The following is a 19,206-nucleotide window of genomic DNA, read 5'->3' on the forward strand; positions in this document are numbered from 1 at the left end:
GACAACATACATGCGACCATCACAGTATGAGCTTATACTTGATCTTCAGACACACTTGTCATTTCAAGAGCCGGACCCGGAGTATCGACTTCAGTGCAGGACTATAGGAGAGATCTGGAATGCATGGAACTGGCGACCACCTCCATGTCTCTTTTCGGATCGCTCTCATAAACCCGAATGTTCCAAGTATTTGATAATCCATGTAGTCTGTAGCAAAGGTACCTCCAGTAAACGAGGGTAAATGGGGAAAACGGGAAAATATTCACAATGGCCTTTGACTCATGACAAACGTCATGTCCGGTAACTTTCAGATAAATCCAATCGACTGTCACGACGGTTATTTCGTTACAAATTTGACCCGTTATCAACAGAGATTTGTTTGATGTCAACGGCATCTCCAATAAAAGATGTCATCATGGACACTTCTTGATAAACGCCAAAGACACATTTTGTATGTGGCAAACTTGAATTTTCGTCGATCTTGCCCGTGACCGAAGCTAGATTTGATGGCAATTCTAACGTACATTTACTTTAAGATATTGTGTGTATAGTAGTAGCTAGTCGGACGAAATCACAGTGAGAAGTTTGAGTTATAAATGTTACATAAAATATGTTCGTTGAGAGAATTGACTTAGAGCATTATACTACTGAACAAGAGAATCGCCTGTGGCCTCTGTATTGACCGTCACTATGAATACAATGTAGCTACCGCTTAGTGTAGATTCCTAAGGGCCCTGAACGTATCACACAAGAATGCGTTTGTCTTTGTCGCCAATGTTGTGGTAATTTACAATGAAAATAAATGATATGTATGGCAAGTCTATAGCGTGCTGCGAACGGCAGGTGTGTAGTATCAGACTGTAACAGAGAGAAAAAAATGTCCGTTTCTGTAGGTTGACCACTAAGGTGAGTGCTATGTCGCACTTTTGTCACCTTCAGTTTACCAATGGATGTTAATTAGCCACTACATTCACAAAGAACTGATAAAGCTGATCACAAAAGATCTTGTATATAATGTTCTTTTAAAGTCATCAAATCGGGCCGCTAAACCAAGGTACAGTTGTTATTTAAGAGGTTGTGTATCTCGATCGGTCTGTAACCAATGTATATAATAGAGAACGAAATGTCTAAGCCGAAACAGCTATGTTCTTGTTTTATTATCTTTCATTACATTACATGAAAACACTATGCTGTTGAAGACATCAAAACAAAGTCATACAGCTTTGAATAATTATGTTGATGGTAATTTAGTTATGAAGGAGTTTCAATGGGCAATGTAATATGGTTTTATTTTTCCAGATGTCAGAGGTGTGGAAAGTTAAGCTTTATGTTTGATGGAAGTAGGGACTGGTATTTACTTCCGAATTTTATCGTGCCATCAAACAGTTTATACAGTTTATCATGTGCAAATGGTAAGTACAAATGTTTAAAGTGATTTTGTATATGTTACTAGAGGTACCAATTCACCTACTTTCGTTTCTTTTGTTTTGTGTCTCCTCATCCTGATCTTTCTTTTTTCAAATTGACCCTTAAGGAATAAAGTACTTAATCCACGGGTTGTCTAAGGTTGTTAGCCGTGTTTTTTAAAAAGAATATTAAGCACTTTTGTATTATGAAATGCTAGCATAATATGGTATAGAACCTCTTGATTAAGATGTAAAATGTTATTGGATTTGTGCTAAATGATTTGAGCTTTCATAATAACATAGGTCTAATGTCACGTGATATATAGTTTATCAATAGTATATGATTGTACATATATCTTCTATCTGGATATTTATTATGGCCGTTATCATTCCTGTCTAACTTGACAGTTACGTTCTTGAAACCTCAAATGTCAATTGGGGCATAAAAAACAACGAACTATGTGTAAGGTTTCGATCACATGTTTTCTTATCAAAGGGAGGTAATTCAAAAGCCCTTATGTGGTTGGCTGTCTACATGGTGTTGTTGAACAATATTTGGTAATATTGTACAATTCTTGGTGTTGTTGTACAATGTTTGGTGTTGTTGTACAATGTTTGGTAATGTTGTACAATGTTTGGTGTTGTTGTGCAATGTTTGATATTGTTATGTTATGCTTGATGTTGTACAATATTTGGTAATGTTGTACAATATTTGGTAATGCTGTACAATGTTTGGTGATGTTATATAATGTTTGGTGTTGTTGTACAATGTTTGGTGTTGTTGTACAATCTTTGGTGTTGTTATACAATGTTTGGTAATGCTGTATAATGTTAAGTGTTGTTGTACAATGTTTGGTGTTGTTGTACAATCTTTGGTGTTGTTATACAATGTTTGGTAATGCTGTATAATGTTAAGTGTTGTTGTACAATGTTTGGTGTTGTTGTACAATGTTTGGTGTTGTTATACAATGTTTGGTAATGCTGCATAGTGTTTTGTGTTGTTGTACAATGTTTTTGTTGTTGTACAATGTTTAGTGTTGTTGTACAATGGTTGGTGTTGTTGTACAATGTTTGGTAATGCTGTATAATATTTGGTGTTGTTGTACAATGTTTAGTGTTTAGTGATTTCGAAATTAACAACCGACATAAAACAAAGACTGAAATTCAACCTAAGCTATTAGATCAGGCCAAAAGTTCGGACCAGGTCAACGACATCAACGCAGACCAGACCACACCAAAATTCGGGACTAGATCAGACAAGACCCAATTTTGGGACTAGATTAAACCAAACCAAAATTTAGGACCAGGCTAATGAGAGCAGAACAAAATTAGCGACCGTACCAAGGAGACATTTCCCGACAAGACCGGACCAGACTAAGTTTTATAGTGTGCCTACATTTTGCGGTGTTTTAAAAGCTTTTGATAAGCTGTAGCATCCTAATATCATACACAATTCATTGTTGAGGTTGTGGCATTTCAGTATGTCTAAGAAAGCAGTGAATTATTCTTAGTGGACATCGCCTCTAAATGACCTTGACAGTATGTGAGGTATAATTATATATATCCTGAGGCGTACCTCTTACCACTGTGTTGTTGTGAACAAAGCAGGCAGGATTGACGCGGATTTATTAGATTCTGACGAGGATCAGACATATTTCATGTGAGTCACTTTCTTGATCACCGCCGTATCAGGTATGTATTAAGTGCTATATAATATATCATACTAACAATAAAAACTTTCAAATCAGAGGTTAAAAGTGCCTTGTAGTTTTAAAAATAATATCACACTGTACTTATTTTGAAATTTGGATTTTTGTAATCGATAAGAAAACAATAGTTAAGGCGAGATCGTGGCATGCTAGCTTGTGTTCTCTAATCGCTTCATAGTAATCAGTTTCCTGTTGCAGCGTAAACATTGCTGTCAAGGAAATTATAAAATCACATCTATGAAGCAATGCCTGTTAACAAGATAAAATAATTTGTATGTATTTGGAGAATTTTACATATTTCCTGATCTTTTCCCAACGAGAAATATCTACATTTTGTTTTCATGACTTACTATGATTAATATTTCACATCCTAATACTTCAACAGTAAACATGTACACTCCCTTTGAAACAAACTACCTTTCGAACAGCTCGCCTTTCTGTTCACATTATGGCGATGTAATCATTTGCAAGCTAGCAACCTACACAGTTTCTATAACATAAACGTTTGCACGAGCACAAGGGAACATCACTTGTGCAGTGGTTCATTATTTTTTGCCTATTTCCTGCTCCTTTATGTTGCTGGCACAAGTCAAAATTTCTGTTTTATGAATTAAAGTGTACAGATAGCCCGTTCCGGTGTATTATCTGCCGGTAAATGAACTTAGCGCATTATCTAGGAACCCCCTCTGTATTTTCTGCGTTTCCATTATCGGTTGTCAGATTATAGAAAACAAGGTAAAGCACTAAACAATACATTTTAAGAATTATAGATCAGAGCTAAGTAATGCATCAATGCTAATGTGAGAAAGTCGGTTTGATTAACGCCTCCTTATATTCAACAACAAACAACGTACCTCGACGGAATAAATCATAGCATAAATTAACAACGGCGAGAATAACGTACAAATAACACAAAAATAAACAGCAGCGAGAAAAATGTACAAATAACACAAAATAAACAACGGCGAGAATAACGTACAAATAACACAAAATAAACAACGGCGAGAATAACGTACAAATAACACAAAATAAACAACGGCGAGAATAATGTACAAATAACACAAAATAAACGGCGAGAATAACGTATAAATAACACAAAATAAACAACGGCGAGAATAATGTACAAATAACACAAAAATAACAACGGCGAGAATAACGTACAAATAACACACACACACAAAAAATAAACAACGGCGAGAATAATGTACAAATAACACAAAATAAACAGCGACGGAAATAACGTACAAATATCACAAAAATAAACAACGGCGCGAATAACGTACAAATAACACAGAAATAAAGAACGGCGCGAATAACGTACAGATAGCCTAAGGTAGCGGCCTTATCACTCAGCTATCGTTATTATATCACGCTATCACGGGAGCTGCTGGTGCTGTATTGTAGACATACCGTAAATCTCTGGCAGAACAGCAGTCGCTCTAAGGTATCGGTGGTGAGAGACAAGTTTGAATGTATATATTGTTGATAAATAATAAGATTTACATAACTTTGTTCTTATTGTCTCTAAATGATGTTAATAGATGTTAGATTTAATTAGAGATTATGGTAGCGTTGGTTACGAGTTTTGGAAAGTATATTGATAACCTGCATTTTTGTTGTGATGTTTTACGGAGTATAACCAGAAGTTAATACATATGAAATTACAGTATGCATTATAATGCAAATTGTAAATTGAAGTTTGCTTGTCTATAGGTTTGACAAATGTCACGCCATATATCTCTGTAATCCCAAGTTTTGATTTATCATTCGTCGAAAGTTGATAAACAAAGCAAAAACTTTCCGTAAATATCTTGTTAATTTCAACATCCTGTGTTTTAAGGCCCATTCTTGCACTGAATATCAGAGAAACTCTGGCCACAATGTTGTAAACTTCTACTTACGTCAAACCCATAACATGGACTACGATAGCATTCACGAATTCTACTAAATGGGGTAAAGATCGCTGTTTGAACTGAAAACATGAAAGGTCGATTCCATTTTCTCATTTTATTGGTTTTTGCCGTTCTGTACAATCCTCGTTGTACCAGATACACACTGGTTGACTCGACTTATCTATACTTACAAACGTGTACATCCAGGTTTATATCGCACAAAAAGCAGAATATATTTCAGTGAAATAACTATGATAACCGTAAAACTTCCCCATAAGTCTCATTAAACTGCTTCTCTTGAAACCCCGTGTTACGAATGTGTCCGTAAATTGATGATTTCTTATACGAAAATCGTGATTATGGGAACAACAGGCACTTGAATATCGAATCAACTGCGACATGTAAACACCAAAGTTGGGGGATACAGGTACGTTGCTAGCCAGAAATGGAAAATTCACAATAGGGAAATTGAAATAATCCCGCTTATCGTTGGTGGAAAGCTGTCCATGTTGGTTTCGTTGTAGGAAATCAGTGTACCGATCGGTTTTCGTTCTAGTTTGAGGCTACATTTCCATTATTTGTTGTCTCACTATAAAACAACTCACTTTTTAAATATTTCTAATTCATCGTCTGTGTAAAGTATGGGAGACACGTCGATTAACTCGAGTTTATGGCGTTTTTTATAAGTACCTTTAACAGGTGTAAAAAAGACTTGTCCCATCATCGCCAACAGAAAGATTTTATCAATAAAAACCCAAATTACGGTACAACTAAATTTATGAGCGGATATTTGATGAATCAAAGTCTGTTAACAGTCTTAACAGAGACTTAACCCATTACCGAGATAAATTTAGAACCCAGTATTATTCGATGTTGTAAAAATGAGTACAGTCATTATGTTTACATTGAGATTGATATCGTCTCATGCAAAAATAATTTTAGACACGACAATAAAAATGTATAACATACAAAAAACATAGATTCAGTAAAGTAAAGTGTCTATAACATTAATGATACACATGAATTACCTGAAGGGAAAAGTACACGACTGACATATTAATGTACAGCAGTCCCATAGAATAGTCACACTCACTGGAGGTTTCTTTTGAGCGGTACATTATAGCGAAGCGAGACCACGATAGCACGAAGCGAGACCACGAAGCGAGACCATGATAGCACGAAGCGAGACCAAGATACAGCCACGGTTTCCTTTTTATTGAAATGAAATTAAACCGACTACTGTTTGAAATGACAATTTCAAAGTTATATATATCTTAATCTTGTTCACTGTATTCTGAGTATTCCCATTGTGAAACATGTCTCTAAAACCTTCTGTGTCAATGTGGGAGGTTAACGGTGTATCTAGAAAACATTTCAATTATTTCTCTTGTTTTAAAATATAAAAGGAGGAGCACGTGGTGTCACTTTACAGGAGGTGCTTATTTTTGGACGGGGGTATTCTCGATTCCGCCTCTTTGATTCAACAAAGAGCTACAGGTCACCTTTGGTCCAATCAGAAGATTGCCTTCGGCATACATGTACAGTCTTGTACTCAATATTTGGAAGGGATATACAGATTCATTAAGGCTATGACACTGGCTGGCGGATTTCATATTCTATAAGTTGTCAGACAATATGACAATATAATAATTTGTATTTTGGGACAGATAATTTGCATTGCTTCATACATATTTCCAGCCATGACATTTCAGCAAAGGGTAAATTGCATCAGAGGTATACTTGATGTACAAATCAAGTTCCATGATCCCAGTTCAAATGCAAGCAAATAATATTAAAGTCACAAAATTTTAGCTAAGGGCAATAACTCCTTAACAATGTGGACCTCTTATTTCGTCAATAGATATAACTTTATTTTACAACAATTATGAAACAAGAGCCAGAATGTTAGTGATCGTGGGGTCGTAATGGGGGAGGAAACCGAAGTACACGAAGAAAAATCACGTGATCGGCCAGGTGACCCTTTATCTTTCCTCTCGACAACAGAAGAATTTTGTACTGGCAATAAGTTTGTAAACAAGGGGATCGAAGGCCTTAAATTCAGAACACTACACATCGCCTCAGTATGACTGGTGTACATACAAATATACCAAGATCCTAGCTTAACTGTGGGAATAGTTAAGTTCCGGATGATAACGGACGGACGGACGGACGGACAAAGTGACAAATAACTGTTATATTTGTGAGGAGCATAAAATGTGATATGGTAATGAACCAAAGTTTAAACATAATTTCATTATAATCACTTCTGACCTGGTTTGATTGAGGCCGACCAGGAAAAGATCTTGAAGTCTAAATATCGTATTTTTACACTACATTTTTTAGGATTAAATACCTTAAATACGATAAAACGGATAACTATCTTCCTGCAAACAATCGCACAATATGTAGTATTCATATTTTATACATACCGTTACACCATCCAACAAAACAATTGAACCAAACCAGGTCAGGTTTGCAAATGGCGACTAAACCTCGTTTTGAAGTGACGCATGCATATGTATGGTAGTGATGGCATCGGAATATCGTAATATCGTAGTATCAGTTCGTGGTATCGTAGTCTCGCTTCGTGCTACCGTAGTCTCGCTTCGTGGTATTGTCGTCTCGTTTCGTGGTATAGTTGTATCGATTCGTGGTCTCGTGTGCTCACTTCGCTGTATTGAGGCATCGCGGTTTCCTTTCGCGATATCGCGTTATCATTTCATGGTATCGTGGTAACGCTTCGCGGTCTCGATTCGTGGTATAGTTGTCTCGCTTCGTGGTCTCGCTTCGCTGTATCTTGGTATCGCGGTTTCCTTTCGCGATATCGTGGTCTCTCTTCTTGGTATCGTAGTTTCGCTTCGTGGTCCCGTGGTCTCGCTGCTTCGCGATATCGTGGTATCATTTCGTGGTCTCGCTGCATCGCGATATCGTGGTATCACTTCGTGGTCCCGCTGCTTCGCGATATCGTGGTATCACGTCGTGGTCCCGTGGTTTTGCTGCTTCGCGATTACGTCGTGGTTTCGTGGTCTCGTTATATCGCATTCCATTAAACAAAGCGATATTACGATGTCCCGAATCAGACATCATACTACGGGGAAATTGCGAATTTCCCGATGAAAATATTATGAAGAGGTGACATCATCTTGCAAAAAGATCGTAGAAACGAGAAATATACCCGATTAGTCAGACGCTAATGACAGTTAAGTAACATGCTTAGAACAATTATTTAACACTAAATACGAATATGCAGTGTACGATGATTTGCCCATAGCAACATCAACCGTTTGCTGCGAGTTCCAGGTCTGGAATGACTATCTTATGCACCGGATCACCACCCCTAGTCCATTACTTTCACCACATCTGCAACGTACAATAATTGCAACTTCAGGTGCCCCATTTACACACGAATCTGTAGTCAGATATACAAGTAACATCGGTAGAACACGCATACACCCTACAAAATTAAGTCCCCATCCCCTCACTGCCCTATCTCTCACCCAATCCCAAATATCACTTAAATGCAAATCTCGGGATATCACTATATGTAAGATAGTATATAACATAACCCGACCATCCGTGAAGTGATTCTTACTCTTTCTAAACAATCTATCCTGGATAATCTCATCCTATCATAATATTTACCACTTATCTCGCATTAACTTCTCATAACCTTTCTAAATCTGCACATGCACACAAAGCAATCATATATAGTTTATCAAAAAAGCAATTGACGTTTGTTACAAGGTCAATGAACTCAGGCGACTGTTTGGAAAGGATTAAAGATTAAAAAAAATGAATAAGTGGCAAGCAAATTTGCATTTGCATTGCTCTTGCCTCTAACTATATGTACAAACTTAAGTCAGGCGAACGGGACATTAAACGGTGGCCCGTGTGAGGACTGTTCAACTTCGCAAGAGAAAGACCCTTCTGTGGTTTTTCGAAGAAAAAAGGAGACATGATAACGCCGATCCAGAGGTTTAGAGAATAATGTTGAAATAAAACACAAAAGTCATTCGATGGACATCAAAATGATGTAATATTCCATAAAAATTGCAAAGGTACCTCTAATTAACCCTTACTCTTCTAACAAAAAAGATTAGGGTCAAATGGTACCATGCAGCGAATGCCATTTAGGCCACTGACAGGATAAGGCACCATTTGGAACCATCATGTAAAACTGCTTATTTTTCGGACATCCTGACTGACAGCTCTACCCTATTAGGGGGATACAGGTCATCCATCACGGTATCAGAACACCAATGGTTGTGGTGAGATAATGACGCCTAGAGATTGGAAGAGACAAGGAGACTAATCAACCAACAAGAGGTTACGATGGAAGACTGAAAGGCTGTAATCGTTTATATATACTGAAAGGATAAAGAAACGCAGGGTAATTTTTATTCCGATATTTTGAAAACGCGTTCTCCAAATAAAGTGAAACTTTGTGGATTGAGTAATTAGGTCATTTTACACCTTGTCATGTATCGAAAATTTAGTCACGGTACAGTGCGCAGCTCTGGTAAACGGAGGAAGGAAAAAACAAGAATCTCGTGCACCGTATTGTTCTGGTCTCATGCAGCGTTGGTCAAGTCACTCTTCGTTAGTCTTTATACAGACCAACTGCTTCCCTAAAATTAATCGAGAATTTGATTAGTTTTAAGAATGGCACGACTCACAGAAGTTCAGCGGGGTCAGGCCATTCAGATGCTAATGCAAGGACAGCTGCAAAATCAGGTTGGTAGGCACTTTGGTGTTAATGTTTCCACCATAGAACGTCTTGTAAGACGTCTTCGGGAAACTGGGCGATTGGCCGATCGACCTAGGTCAGGACGTCTGCGCGTAACGTCACGACGTCAGGATCGCTATATCGTCGTCTCTCATGTGCGTAATCGGCGCCTTACTGCCGTTGAGAGTGCATTTAATGTTCGTGGAAATCATGGGCGTCCTGTAAGTGTGAGAGTTGTGTTTTGTTTATGATAGGATTCTGGCCAGTGGTGATATTGAATGGGTAATGCGATGGTTGTGTGAGGGTGGAGTGATCGCTTTGTATGTATATATACCTTTTGTCTGTTAACAATGTATTTGCCTCTGCTGGGGCTCATATGCTGTCACTTATTTTGTCCATGATGCTCGTGCCGTCTGCTTATAACTATTTCCGGTGCTGTCCTGAAGTGTCACCGAAGTCGATTGGCTGTCTCTCATTTTGTCTGTGATTGGCTGCCGTTTTTTTTTTCTATAAATACGGCAAAACACGTGCTTTTCGGGAGTTAGGTAGTAGCTCCCTGAGCTGAGTCCAACTCGTCCATCTCTCTCTCTCGTCTCGTCAGCTTGACGGATCTGCTTCCTGCAAGGTGGGTGTCTGAATGTGTTTGTGTACTGTCCATTATGTCTTGTCGTGGCCAGGGCGAAGCCAAGTAGCTGACCCTTTTGTATGTTAAATGTCCCCGCGGCGGCCGTAGGTAAGGGCCTCGTCCTGTCTGCACTTGTGAAATGTTTTCCCTCGCGTAATAAACTACTTAATGTTTTCTGTGTGGGTTGTTTATTTATTTACATGGAACCACAGATTAGAACCTGGGTCATCTGTATACGAGGAACGGGGATATTACTCCTACAATTGGTGCCGTGATAAAAGTCTGGGTTACTTCCACGTGTTTACATGTTTACATGTTTGGGATATTTTCTGTATGTTACGTATGTATTTTTGATTTGTTTTGTGAATTGTTTCAGGTACTTTTGGCTTGAATTTTCAACTTTATTCCTATTACTGTTGGTTATATTTTGTTAACGGTATGCAGAACATAGAGCACGTTACGTCGTCTGACAACGGGAGGTAAGGGGGAACCTTTGGTGTTGGTGCAAAACCCAAAACTCGCACGTCATTCTACCCTTATGATAATATAGATAGTGGGTGTCATTCTGCAATAAGGGTTGGCAATTACAATAATACATTCCCTGTAGTTTCTAATGTTATGTTAGCTAGCGGTGGAGGCCGTGGGCGTGACGTTCGCCAACCAGTTAGTACTAGCGCGACAGCAGGTCAAAGGTCATTTGAGGCCCTGAATAGGCATAGCATTAGTGTTGATACTAACCACGTGGTTTCTAGTCCATTACTCACGCCGGGTGTCTTTAACATTGTTAAGAGGGAAGGTTTAAAACCTGCTATGTATTCCACACCTGTTACTCTCTCCCTTGGGACATTATATTTAGATTACCAGGGGTTTGAACCCCATGGGCAGGCTCTGACACCTTATCCTGATGCTCCCTGTTGTCCAACATTTACCCTAACTGTGACTACTACTGGGTTTACTCCAATCTACTCCAGTACCCCTCTCATAACTGCTACCAATGTGGTTAGCTCTGCTTTTACGATACCATCATGGTCAGATAGGGCGCTACCTAGAGGTTACCACTTTCTCAGCGTAAATGTTTTGTTTGTGAGGAAATGGGTCAATTGTCTTATGATTGTCCTGAAAAGAAAGATTCTAGTAATAAAAAGTGAAACTAGACAGAGCTGGTCTCGGGGCCAGAGGATCAGCTCCCAATTCTGAATGTGAAGGGCCCGTCATTGTGTTAAACACTACACAACCAAGTTTGTTTGCTGGTGTAAGGATAGGTGATTGTAATGCCTGTCTGCTAGTTGATTCAGGTTCATCAGTTACTATCATAGATGAAGACTTGTATCAGAAATTACAAGGTAGGCTAAAGCCTGAGTTGAGAAGCTGTAATATTACGCTGACAACAGCCTCAGGAGGTAACCTCATAGGTTTTGGTAAGGCTGAGTTTGTGTTGAAGTTGGGAAGTCACAGTTTTGTGCAAGAAGCTGTAGTGGATACACTCCAAGATTTACAGGGTATATTAGGTATAGATTTCCTAACGAGGCATGAAGGAAACTTGAGTTTTGGGGACAATACTCTGAAATTAGGAGGCCACAAGGTTAAACTAAGTGCACAACCAGTCAGCCAGTGTGCTCATATTAGGGTTTCAGAGACAGTGCCTCTATTCCTAGAAACTCTGAGTGTTATTTCTCTGGTTATGTTGATGGAGAGGTTGATAGTGAACTTGGTATTATTGAGCCTACCAAATTTGTGTCTAACCAAGGCCTATTGTTGGCCAAAACATTGATAGCCCCTCAGAAAGGAAGGGAGATAACTCTGTCGGTCTTAAACTTAACTGCTAAGGATATAAAGATCCAGAATAATACTTATGTAGGTAGTTCAGCCTGTAGCGGAAGTACATGAACTTGGAGAAGAAAACCCACAGAAAAATCCAGAACCCCCTCCTCACTTACAAGATGTTTTGAACAGAACGTCTGATGAACTAACCTCATGTCAGAAAAATGAAGTTAAAGAATTATTACAGGAGTATCAGGATATATTTTCTGGTCCAGATCGAACTTTAGGGAATACAAAACTGGTTGAACATACCATAGATACCCAGGGATCTCTTCCCATAAAGATACCTCCTAAAAGGATATCTCCTGCTCAGAAGGTGGTTTGTTGAAAAAGAAGTAGACAGTATGCTAGAGAAGAATGTTACTCAACCAAGTACCAGCCCTTGGTCCGCCCCAGTTGTGTTATGTTCTAAGAAAGATGGTTCTGTACGCTTCTGTATTGACTATAGGAAACTAAATTCCATTACCAGGAAAGATGCTTATCCTCTACCAAAAATAGATGAAGCTCTTGAAACATTGTCAGGCATGAAATGGTTTTCTACATTAGACTTAGCAAGTGGTTACTGGCAGTGTAGCATGGACCCATACAGTCGGGCAAAAACAGCTTTTGCTACTCATAAAGGTCTTTACGAATTCAATGTAATGCCATTCGGTCTATGTAACGCTCCTGCAACTTTTTCCAGACTCATGCAGTTAGCACTAGGGGGATTACAATGGTCCAAGTGCCTTCGTTACCTCGATGATATAATCTGCTTTGGGAATACCTTTGAGTCAGCTCTAGTTAATCTGAAATGTGTGTTTGAGTGTTTCCGTACAGCTAATCTTAAGCTTAAACCCAAGAAGTGTACCCTTTTCCAAGCTAAAGTATCTTATCTGGGCCATGTAGTTTCGGAAGCTGGAATCAGCTGTGACCACGAAAAGGTTAAATCGGTCAGAGACTGGCCACAATCTGAGTCCTCTTCTGAAATTAGGAGTTTTTTGGGCTTAGCGGGATACTACAGGAAGTTTATTCCCAACTTCTCTCGCATATCAGCTCATTTGATAGCTTTAACAAGGAAAGGAAAGATATTTAAATGGGATGAAAAGTGTCAAGATGCATTTCAACAGCTTAAAGATCTGTTAGTATCTAGCCCTATACTATCCTATCCACAGAGTACAGGTACTTTCATACTAGACTGTGATGCAAGCAGTGAGGGAATGGGTTGTGTGCTTAGTCAGGTACAGGGTGGCGAGGAAAAAGTAATTGCATACGCCAGTAAAACCCTCAGTAGGTCACAACAGAACTATTGTACAACCCGTAGGGAACTACTCGCAGTGGTCACCTTTCTAAGGCATTTTAGGCATTATATTGAGGGTTCCCATTTCCTCATACGAACTGACCATGCAGCTCAAACATGGCTGAAAAACTTCAAAGAGCCCGAGGGTTTGCTTGCTAGATGGATTAGTGTCATAGATATGTTCGATTATGAGATGCAGCATAGGCCAGGTAGACAGCACGGAAATGCCGATGGGCTGTCCCGCAGACCCACGAAGCAATGTGGTAGACAGACATGCCCTGATTGTATTACAGCTACCGTACATGTTGTCTCTCCCCCAGAAGACGAAACTAAAATGTCTGAGGAGTTGACCAAACAAAACTTTTCAAACTGGTTAGATGCTTGAGGTCTGGAGAAACTTAAAAACAAGAGAACAAAACAGTGACCCCCACATAGCCAAGTTTAAACAACTTAAGGCAGAAAGGCAGAAGAAACCAAAAAGGGATGAAATGGTTGGGTTTGCTTATGAGGTGAGAATATATTGTCATATATGTCATATAAATGTGGGACCGCATTTCCCCTTTGGAGGATGGGTTGCTATATGTACAAGATATTGGGCCAGATGGTAACACCATTTATAGGGCGCTTGCCCCTGTCAGGTTAAGGGAACAGATTTTGTATCAATTGCATGACAGTCATACAGCAGGTCATTTGGGAAAAGATAAAACTACATCCCAGATAAGGAGAAGGTACTATTGGCCTGGTTTATCAAATGATGTTAGGAGATGGTGCAGAAAATGTATTATTTGTGCACAACGAAAACCTGGTCCTGGGATGGGAAAGGCCCCTTTAAACACCTCCAAAGATCAAGTATCTCGTCCTCTTAAAAGAATTTCTATAGATATATTGAGTGGGGTACCTGTTAAACCAAATGGGAACTGTTGTATCATGGTGGTTTGTGACTATTTTACTAAATGGATAGAAGCTTATGCTCTCCTTAATCATACAGCTATAACTGTGGCTGATAAGCTATGTTCTAAGTTTATTAGTAGATTTGGAGTCCCATGTCAAATTTTGACAGATCGTGGTGCTGAATTTGAAGGAAATCTGTTCACACTGTTATGTCAGAAATTAGGAATTGAGAAGAAAAGCTCTTGTGCTTTTAGACCAGCCCAAAATCGCCTTGTTGAGCGGTTCAATCGAACCCTTATCCAGATGCTATCTGCCTTTGTTAATGCTGAATATGGTAACTGGGATGATCATTTGCCATATGATCTAATGGCATATCGTGCAACAGCTCAGAAGAGCACTGGGTGCAGCCCCAATTTAGTCATGTTGGGAAGGGAGACAACTTGCCCTTTAGACATTGTTATGGGAGTTCCCTCCCCTGAGCAATACCCAGTTTGTCCAAACCTATATGTCAATTGGTTACAACACAGTATGTGTACCACTTTTGACTTTGTAGCAAAACATTTAAAAGTAGCTGCTGAAAGGCAGAAAAAATATTATGGCTTAAGGCCACGTAAATATGATGTGGGTGACTTTGTCTGGAGGTGGTATCCTCCCGCAGTGTCCTGCAAATTAGGCAAGGGTTGGACAGGTCCCTACAAAGTGGTAGAAGTGAAATCCGCACTGACATATATTATACAGACTAAACCCAGTTCACGACCCACAACTGTACATGTTGACCATTTAAAGCCGTTTGAAGGGGGGTTCATTCCTGGGGCTTGGAGAGGAGAAGGTAATATGGAAGGTGAGTTGATGTCTGACATATCTGTGTCTCCCCAAGTCAGCAATGACGTTGACCTTGATGATGACCTTGACATTGGCCATGACCTTGACTGTGACAATGACCTTGGCAGGATGGATATTTCTCCATGTCAGCCTCCTTCAATAACTCCTAGAACCAGTAGATTTGGCAGGAAAATAAAGCCTAAAGTTCCTTTCAGCCCAACCATGTAGTTTTCAGATACCGTCCGTCGTGATTGTCTTGTCTTTCGTTTGGTGGTGTTCTTGTCCTATCGTTTATATCTGCAATAAAGTGACATTTAGGGAATATTAATTTTATTTCTTGCTGAGTTTCAAAAAGTGATGTATTTTTTTTTATATTAGAATTTCGACTAATAAGGCTGGGTGAGAAGGATTTAATCTTGGTTCCAAATGCAATTAAAAAGGAAAAAAAATTGTAGAAATGGATATATTGGAGATAGAAGTACCTGTCACTGAGTTAGGTGATATCCAGAGGGACACCAGACCAATCTGGGTGCCCGGTGTCATGCCATGCCTCATCCCTGTCTGTAGCCAAGGGGTTATCAGGACCTACGCCGCTATGCTCCGGCACTGGGCGGAAATCCATGCTCGGACGGTACTGAGGGTGCATTGTCCCCGCTGTACCTATTTTCATATTAGGGTCAAACAGGTGACTCGGCATCTTAAATTCAGGCACCATGTGGAGTCTGAGGAAGCCAAAAGGCTGATTTATGCAGCAAAAAGGGAGCGGGTGATGAACACTAAGTTCGTGTCCTCAGGAGGGGTCCAAATCCCGATCCGGTCAGCAAGCCCAGCTGCGAATGAGGATTCTGAGGAGCCAGCAATCCCTTTGGATAGTCTTTTGACATATGTGGACGACATGTGGCACTAGGTGAAGATAAGGGGAACATTTAAAGGGCATGACCGCTCCGACTGTCTAAGGGAAAGGAAAAGAAAACAGTAAGTAGCAGTTGTCATGTGTTTGTGAGCGAGCCCTTACTGCGAGCTGTAAATAGTATTTACTATGAGTGAACTTTGGAAGATTTTTGTATTTAATTTTTTAGTATTTGTGTAGTTAATTTTTTTTTGATAAATTTTTATTTTGTTTGTTAAGTTTTTACTTTGTTGGGAAAGGAAAGGGGACAACTTTTATATACAGGTTGTTAGGGAATATATCCCGGAACCTTTAATGAATCATTTAACATTTATATCTATACAGCTATAAATGTGGTTAAATTAATATTGTTACATTTATATTATCGCCGTTGATAATTTAGAGTAGCAAATATTTGATGGACCATAATTCATTGAAATTTTGTTATTCGCGTGTGTTTTATGTAGAGAAATAATAATTATTTTTCTAAAAAAAGAAAGGGAAGCGTGTGAGAGTTGTGTTTTGTTTATGAAAGGATTTTGGCCAGTGGTGTGTTGTATGTGAGTGGTACGATGGGGGTGCGGTCGTATGGTGATATTGAATGGGTAATGCGATGGTTGTGTGAGGGTGGAGTGATCGCTTTGTATGTATATATACCTTTTGTCTGTTAACAATGTATTTGCCTCTGCTGGGGCTCATATGCTGTCACTTGATTTGTCCATGATGCTCGTGCCGTCTGCTTATAACTATTTCCGGTGCTGTTCTTAAGTGTCACCGAAGTCGATTGGCTGTCTCTCATTTTGTCTGTGATTGGCTGCCGTTATTTCTATAAATACGGCAATACACGTGCTTTTCGGGAGTTAGGTAGTAGCTCCCTGAGCTGAGTCCAACTCGTCCATCTCTCTCTCTCGTCTCGTCAGCTTGACGGATCTGCTTCCTGCAAGGTGGGTGTCTGAATGTGTTTGTGTACTGTCCATATGTCTTGTCGTGTCCAGGGCGAAGCCAAGTAGCTGACCCTTTTGTATGTTATATGTCCCCGCGGCGGCCGTAGGTAAGGGCCTCGTCCTGTCTGCACTTGTTAAATGTTTCCCTCGCGTAATAAACTACTTAATATTTTCTTTGTGAGTTGTTTATTTATTTACATGGAACCCCAGAATAGAACCTGGGTCATCTGTATACGAGGAACGGGGATATTACTCCTACATAAGTTCAAAAACTGTAAGGAATCAATTACGTGAATTTGGTGTAAGAGCACGTCGCCCCTACGTAGGTCCACACCTTAATCCCAGCTCGACGTCAGCATCGTATGGCCTGGGTCGCTGCACATGCTCCACGACGGTTTCCACTGAGGCAGTGGAGACAAGTTTTCTTCACGGACGAGTCTCGATTCTGTCTTTATCGATCTGACAGCCGTCAACGTGTCTACCGACGTCGTGGCGAACGTTTTACGGACGCTTGCGTTGTAGAGAGGGATAGGTGTGGGGCGGTTCATTAATGGTGTGAGGAGGTGAGATGAGATCCTCCGACCCCGTGTTATCCCTTTCTTACAGCAGCATAATCTAACCCTCCAGCAGGATAATGCTAGGCCCCACGTAGCAAGGATTTGCCAAGTCTTTCTGGCCAACAACAACATTCAACCACTAGATTGGCCGCCATATAGCCCTGATTTGTCCCCGATCGAGTATCTTTGGGACCAGTTGGATAGACAGGTTCAAAAGCGCCAGCCAACCCCTGCTACTCGAGAGCAGTTGACCAGAGCTCTGATTGAAGAGTGGGACAACATCCCCATAAGACCGATTAACGCTCTCATGAACTCTATAACCAGAAGAATAAAGGCCGTGACCACAGCAAACGGCGGACACACAAAATATTGATGACTCAGTTCAATTTCAATTTCAAAATCCTATGGGTCCATTCAATTTAATCGTTAGTACCTCTAAACCAATTGTCAGATTCAAAATACAGACTTTTGAAATGTTTAAGCTTTAATTTATCTGTAAGTATACAAAAGCCCGATATCATACTTAATTTCTGGTTTAAAGTTCACCCTGCGTTTCTTTATCCTTTCAGTATATAAACCTGTATATTATAAAATAGATAGAGATCCTCATTTCGCAGCCTGATTTCCTAGTGTCAAGATACCCTGCCGGTCAACTTCGAATGCATTCGAGAAGGACACTCGTACAGTCTCATTTGTGCACCCACAAATGCCCAATTAATACTGAATGCGTGACGCGTCAGCCGTACAGATCAGAGTTGATCTCTTTTGAAAGCGAGATTGACAACTCAAGGGATCCCTCTGGAGGAACTATCTAAATAACAAAGGTCCTCGCGGAACGCTGGCAACTGTTGTCGGCCCTCAGATTATCTGCAGGAAAGCGCTAACTGGCCCTCAACATGCACATACCTTTCTCCTATACCTCGCTCCATTCACGCAGAAATAACAGGACACACACAGATGCTCGCTAAGTATACACCCGTTTCTGACCGTCTGGATGGCGCGACATGGTCACGAGTCCATAGGCAACAACTTTCTTTCACAGGCCCATGAATTTCAATTGAAAGCAGTTCAAAGCTTATATTTATCACTTGTGATTTATGATCCAACTACACTTAATTTATAAAAAAATAATCAAAATTTCCCGCCATAATTGTCTAGAGACCTGTCAGCAGACTTACCGTTTTTTTCCCGCGTAAAAGATAGTGTGCTGGATATAAGTATACACATTAAAATATTCAATGTACTAACAAAGTTTAATACACATGAACAAACGGACAATACATATTTCAATGTTTAATTCAATTGTCATCTGCAAAAGGTAATATTACAATCTTATAATTTTGTCAAAATCGCGGATGAGTGCACTCAGCGATTGTGTAGTGTTACAACAGAGGTAGCCCAGGTCTCATCCTTCCACGTGTTTACCAGCGACGGTTAAAAACACAGTGTTCAAACGAAGAATTGGTGAAGAAACCTGGTGCTGACATTACATTTTTTGTGTTTACATTGTTTGAGGTGAGTGCTACGGTGCGATTTTTCGGCTGTATCTTCTCAGAGGTGGGCGGTGACTCGACAGCTTGACAGGATGACAGGGCTACCATTTCTATCGGACGTGAGACAGTGGCCGAGGGAGCAGGGCTTTTAGTTT

The sequence above is a fragment of the Ylistrum balloti genome, unplaced genomic scaffold (assembly GCF_031769215.1).
Source record: "Ylistrum balloti isolate Yb309-2 unplaced genomic scaffold, AGI_CSIRO_Ybal_v1 Utg370024, whole genome shotgun sequence".
Lineage (NCBI taxonomy): Eukaryota > Metazoa > Mollusca > Bivalvia > Pectinida > Pectinidae > Ylistrum > Ylistrum balloti.